Source organism: Halyomorpha halys, unplaced genomic scaffold (assembly GCF_000696795.3).
Source record: "Halyomorpha halys isolate HHAL.00 unplaced genomic scaffold, Hhal_1.1 Scaffold531.1, whole genome shotgun sequence".
Classification (NCBI taxonomy): Eukaryota; Metazoa; Arthropoda; class Insecta; order Hemiptera; family Pentatomidae; genus Halyomorpha; species Halyomorpha halys.
Genome location: NW_027111171.1, coordinates 423934 through 430575, shown reverse-complemented (window position 1 = coordinate 430575; position 6642 = coordinate 423934).

Below are 6642 nucleotides of genomic sequence, written 5' to 3'. Positions count from 1 at the left end.
AATAGTTTATATATATTTTGATTTATTGTTTAAAACTATTTTTATTTATCAATTATAATAAAATATATCCATTCAGCCTCAAATGGATTAATTCACGATACTATATGTATTAGGGATGGGCAGAATAGCCTGCTACTTTTTAAATGATAAAAATCAAGATTTTCCTTGATGATGGCCGAAATTGGTCGAAACCATGGACATTTAAAAGGGATAATTAAAGAATGTGTAAGGCTGAATGGATATATTTTATTATTATTAACAACTAAATAATAAATGTAACAAGAATTTTACATTACCTAATCAAAGTTTTTTTTTTAAATTAGATAAACATATTTTGGTCCGTCTCAGGTTAAGTTATAATAATTATTTAATCATTGTCAATTAAAGCGTATTACTAAAAAAATTTAGAATATGAATAGTATTGTGGTAAAAAAAGATCAAAATAATTTTCAACTATTTATTGTTTGACGTTTCGCCCCACATTGCAGAGCTTCATCATGGCTGCTCAAGACGATAGGTAAAACAGTCTTTGTAATTATCACTGAGTATGTACTAAACAAGAGAATATTAAAAACTATTTATACAACCCAATATTTAAAGAACACAACAAAAAAAAAAAAAAAAACAGTAAATTCTATAAATGAAACAAAAACGTTTTGCTATGCATATTCGGACGAAACAGAGTTAATAAAATTATTAAGATTATGCATCAAAATTTTAATTTCAAAATAATATAGAAACATAATTTAACTACAATATATTATTTTAATTGAAATTATATCTAAATGCTTTTGTCTAAATTCCAACGTTTTGTAATAAAATGTGATTAATTGAAAAAAGAACTATGTAGAAAACAATAAATGTTTATTTAGAAAGCTCAATAATAATAAGCTAAACACTTAAAAGTAGTTAAAATGAAAAGTATAAGTTTTAGAATTAATTCTTGATTAAATGAAAAATGTAAATGTTATCGAAGATAATAAACAGTAATGGATGTATGAAATTTATACACAATGAATTAATACTTCATCGATAGGTACCTTACATTTTCATGGTTCATTTGAACTTCTCATACTGGGGTTCACAAGAGTGATTTGTTGTGACCCGAATTACCCTCCGGTAGTGACAAAACTAGCAATCGGGATGTTTTAGCAAGTCAACAACCGACGCCTATTAGAGCTCTTCCAAAAGTCCTCATTAGCACCTGTAACTGCTATGACATTCTCCACCGTGCATTAGGTAAGTCAGTGAACTCAAAGAATATTCCTATTTTATTCTAAACATAGTTTGGGTTCAATGATTGACCAATTATTTCTTTATCAATTACGGATATTTTAAAAAAAAAATATTTTTACCTTATGAATTTTATCTATACAATCATATATTAGATCTTTAGATAGATATATCGATTAATCTTAAATAAATCAAACAGGAACTGGATTTTTCTGAGAAGTTTTCAGCATTTAATTTTTATTCATTCTAAATTAAATCACTTATTCCAGAAATATATTAACACCAACAAATTTCGAATATTTTAGAAAAACTGTCTCAACATTACAATTTTAACACTTAAAATTTTCAGAAATTAAAACGTACTCAATGGTATAATTATTCTAATTCTGATACAAATTTGTTTTTATACCTTAGACAATCGATTTTACGAAAAAAAAAAAATTAGGTGATTTGGGATCTTGAAGTAAAGGATTCAATTATAGTTATAAAAATTACGAAATTATTTTAAAACATTTTAGACAGATTATTTCTTTTTATTTCAGCCAATTTAAATAAGTTATTTCTTAAATAAATCAAAAATTTGTATCCTTTTTTGTCTCAACACTTTTTATTTTTCACCAGTCCACCGTTTCGCCCATTCTAGCCATCCTCAACTATCACTACCATATAGGTTATAAATGGTTTGTTATATGGTAGTGAATTTGTGTGGATAATCTTATATAAGAAGAATTAAATATTTATGATTTTAAATTTAAAAAATAGGCTTTTAACTTATAATAAATGAAATGACCTTGGCAGAATAGCCTGCAAAAGAAACTAAATTAATGTGAGGAAGAAATTGTAATTGAAGATGTCCTTGAGGATGGCTAAAATGGCCGAAACGTTGGACTGATGAAAAATAAAAAGTGTTGAGACAAAAAAGGATACAAATTTTTGATTTATTTAATAAATAATTACCTTGTCTCAAGAAATTGAAATAATATAATTAAGATATTTCTTTATAATGAAATAATCAGTTAAACCTATGCTTACAAGACAAGCATTAGGAGTTAATAAGGAGGATGTTGCACTTTAAGCAAACTTTGTTATTGACTATTTCATTTTTTATAAGTTGTTTCTGTTCCTTTTTCGGACACTTGATTAGAAAGTAACGACTTTTGTGAAAATGTATCGTTGCCAAGGAGAGTGCAAGGTCTTGGGGTCACGGATTTCCCTCAAATTTTGTAGGATAGTAGATTTAGTTTCCCTGTTGATGAAGATATATGGTCATAGGGGCCCCTACTCAATAATCTTTTAGATATTTGCAATTGAAAATGCAATTCACTCGCTAAATTCAATTCTGTAACGAACAATTACACTTAATGTGTAAAATACGTACTATTTATTGGCGTTCTTCACTGACGGCACCTGCAACCATCTACTCCTCATATATAATAAATTTAAATTTATTCAGTAATATATGATGTTTATTTTTCTTTATTATTTTTCCTTTATATAGTTTGCTTCTTTTTTATTCTTCTTCATTTTTTCCATAGTTTTCCTATATGTCTTTAGATAAAATCAATTAAAATATAAGATAAAATTACAATAAATATTATAAATGTTGAAAAGTAAATATAATAACAATATACGTATATAAAAATTTAACATGATATGGCACGTAATTATATTTAACTAATCCTAAAAATACAACTTAACAAGAAAATAAATACATTAAAGTACACGTAATAAATATGATAATTAATAATTATAAAAAGAAATCAATACTCAAAAACAAATATTAAATGTAAAAAGTAAAAGATATAAAAATAATAGATACAAAAAGTAATAAATATATATATTTTTTTAAAAAAATTCAGATTGTTATTTAAAACTATAAAACCTCCAGGCTTTCAGAAGACATTATTTTCTTTATACTTTATCTGTATTGAAGAGCATGAAATGGCATATAAAATTATATTATTATGGAAAAATTTAATTAAAGGTTTTATTACTTCATTAGAATATTTTTTCTTATAAACCATAACTAATATCATATTATTATTACTATTTACTATTTTATTATTATTATCATTTTATACTCATAGTATTGTTCTTTAACTTACTTATTTCGTCCTGATCTAGATAGTTAACTGCAACGTGAATCGAAACGTTGGTTAGTAATAAATTCATTTTTACAATTTTGAGATTCTTTTTTTCCGCATATCGGGCTACCTCATCCTTTACAAGCCCATTTACAGGCAGAAGGGATTTTTAAGTTTCTATAAACTCATGAGAACAACAGAACAATGAGGAATAAAGACCTGATCTGATATACCAATGAAAGAATAACATGGATTCCAGGTGTACTAAGAATAGTTTTAGAGCATCGAAATAAATCTGAACAATAGAATTCGATTAGATTTAGTAATTACTTAATTAATATTGATGAACAGGTAGGGATGCACAAAAGTGTATAAAACGATTGTATAATGGGGACAGGAAGTGGAAGGCACTGCAATTTGAACGAAATAAGAAGCTGTAATGACCTTCCCCATCACGAATACGTTAGTAATATTCACAAACGAGGGTGCCTTGCGCTCAGCTTCACTAAAGATCACTAGCAGTTTTCCAAAGTCAGGGATTATTTTAATAAATAATTTTTAATGAAAGGATCCTCCATTTAAGTTACTTATAAGGCAGTGCAACAAGTTCTAATAAGGTCCGAGGGCAATATCTTGGGTAGACCCTTCGTCTCCTTGAGAGAGAGCATTGATCAAGAATTTCTGAATACTCAATTTCTATAAATTTAATTGCTTTTCAGTTAAATGCAAAGCAATAAATCGTAAATAAATAAATTATAAATCACAATTTACTAACAATAAATATTAATTTTTTATTAATAGTATTTAATTTGTACAAAATTTAGACTGGTTTTCAACGGAGTACAATATAATTTTTTTTTTCAATCAAAACCAATACCTAATACAATAATAGGAATATGTATATAGGAATAAACATAGATGTCCGTTCTTTGCTTGAAGGACATTTTAAGGTAGGTTGTGGGATCCGATGTGTGCCGGGGAGAACTGTGGTGCTAACTTTAGTTGTGACTTGCTTTACCTGCTTAAGTCAGGTTGGCCGAGCGGTGTAAGACGCCAGATTCAAGCACAATATAAAAAGAATCAAGACATAATATATACAGCAAGGAACAAATCAAAACGAGAATACCACATGAACCTGAAACCAGCATAATTAGTAGCAAATAGTATTTACAAATTTAAGGAATTAGCTTCAAAGGTTAAATCAGTGTCTGTTTAAAGCTCACTCTGCGAATTTCAAGCCTTTATTCATACATCGAAACTGATAAAGTTGATCAAATTAAGTCAGTATTGGAAACAATTTATGAATAAAAAAATCGTAAATATTTCAATCTGGTTGACTACCTCAGTCTCATAATAATTTTTTAATAACGAATATAGAAAGAACAGCTTGTTGAAACCTATACTATAGAGTTGAACTTGAAAATTTTATACATATATTGCCTCTATATTCAATTGGAATTTTATATATTTGTCTTGAAAATTATTAATATAAAATCAGACTTTCAATTTTGTCTTTATTTTCAGGACGTTATTTATTTGAATGTAAATTCATCGTCTAATTTCAGTAAATTTATTTCGAAATTAAAATTATCTATACATTATACAATGTGGTTCATCATATTTATCTTTTTAGTTTAGTTTTGATTTACTATATGATATGGCTAAGTATATCTATATTATAATACTTTTTTTTGGATTGAGCAGGACACAAATAGCAGATGTCCACATATTCAAAATGATTTTGAAACTGTCTAAGGTAATTAACCTGAATAAACCGTTGTAATTGAGAGCCTGAAAAGATTTTTAAAAAAACCGCAAGCAGGTACTTACCCAAATGGCAATTCATTAATCACTTTGACAGCAAAACTGAAGATCCAGATTTAATCCTGGGTCCAATCGTTCAATTAACCTGAAATGAAAATCACTACCATTTTTTTTTTTTTTATTCTCCTAACTTCTTATGTTCGTTTTAAAGTTAGATTTATTATGTAATCTATTTGTCCTGAAATCTCGAAGTATTAGTTTCATTCTTTTTTTTTTTTTTTTTTGTAGTAGTCTAGTACAGTCACATCAAATGATCCACACCCTACAACATATAAGGGGAATATTTAATAATTAACAATGATTTTCTTATTGAGAATCACCTCAAGGTTAATTTTATCTTTTTTACGCTATAAATCGCCGTAACACAATATCACAATGATATTCACATAATATGTCAATATATTGTCTGAAGGAGTAACACGAAAGAAAGAAAAAGGATTAAATATTTCCTGAGAATCAGTAAATAAATAAAGAAAAATATCTATTAAGTCTGTCTTAAGTGGCATAATTTTCTGCAGGTGTAAAAATGTATCATAATAGTTACAGAAACATATTACTATTTCTCCATACTTATGATGGAATTGTAGAATTTTAGAAAGTATTATTTTGTCAAGAGTGAAATGCGAATAAAATAATCGGGGTTTTACCTCTAATGCATTCCAAAGTGCGCATTCACTGTAGACTTTCTATATTTTTGTCTTATCTTCTCAATGATTTGTCATCATCACCATCTTCGGCATCAATGTCTGGTTTTTCCCTCGCACTTATAACACTACAAGTATATTTTTGCTATAAATATGAATTTTGGTATTTCCTTGGCTTATGATTCAACCTAATATTGATAGGCAACAACAATATTACAATGTACCTACTTAAAATATATGCCGTAACTAGTTATCCAAACGGCTACATTCATTTAACACTAACACTTAAAAATATCTAGTACCTAAAAACTAATAGAGCACTTAGTACTCGTTATATATTCTGTAGGCCTGCGCCTGAATTGCTAAACTCTGCTATGAAATCGTGGGAGATGTTACGAAAGGATATCTTCCGCGGCCGGTCAGCCTCCGTAAGATCTGTATTAGTAAGTTGATGAGAGCGCTTTGCTAACGTCTGACCGTTAAGTAATTCTAATGATGTCTTGCGAAAGTTCCTCGCATATCTCCTATGGGAGCATCTCCCTGGCTGGGCTCTTAGTCGAGAATTATTTATCGCGCTAACAGTTAAGAATTGTTGTCATACAATAATTGACAAAAAATTATAAACAGAAGCTCAATTATTTTTTATTTTGTATTTTTTGAGAAATATTAATACATGCTACTACTCCAGGGCAATGAGTATTAGAGATCTTTGTACATTCATACAACATATAATGAATAAAATAAAAATACATCAATAATAATAATAATAACAAAGAAATATAACAGCTGAAAAAAATAAATTTTTAATACTGATTAAATAATAGTAAATAAATAAAAACAAATGGTAACGAAAATTA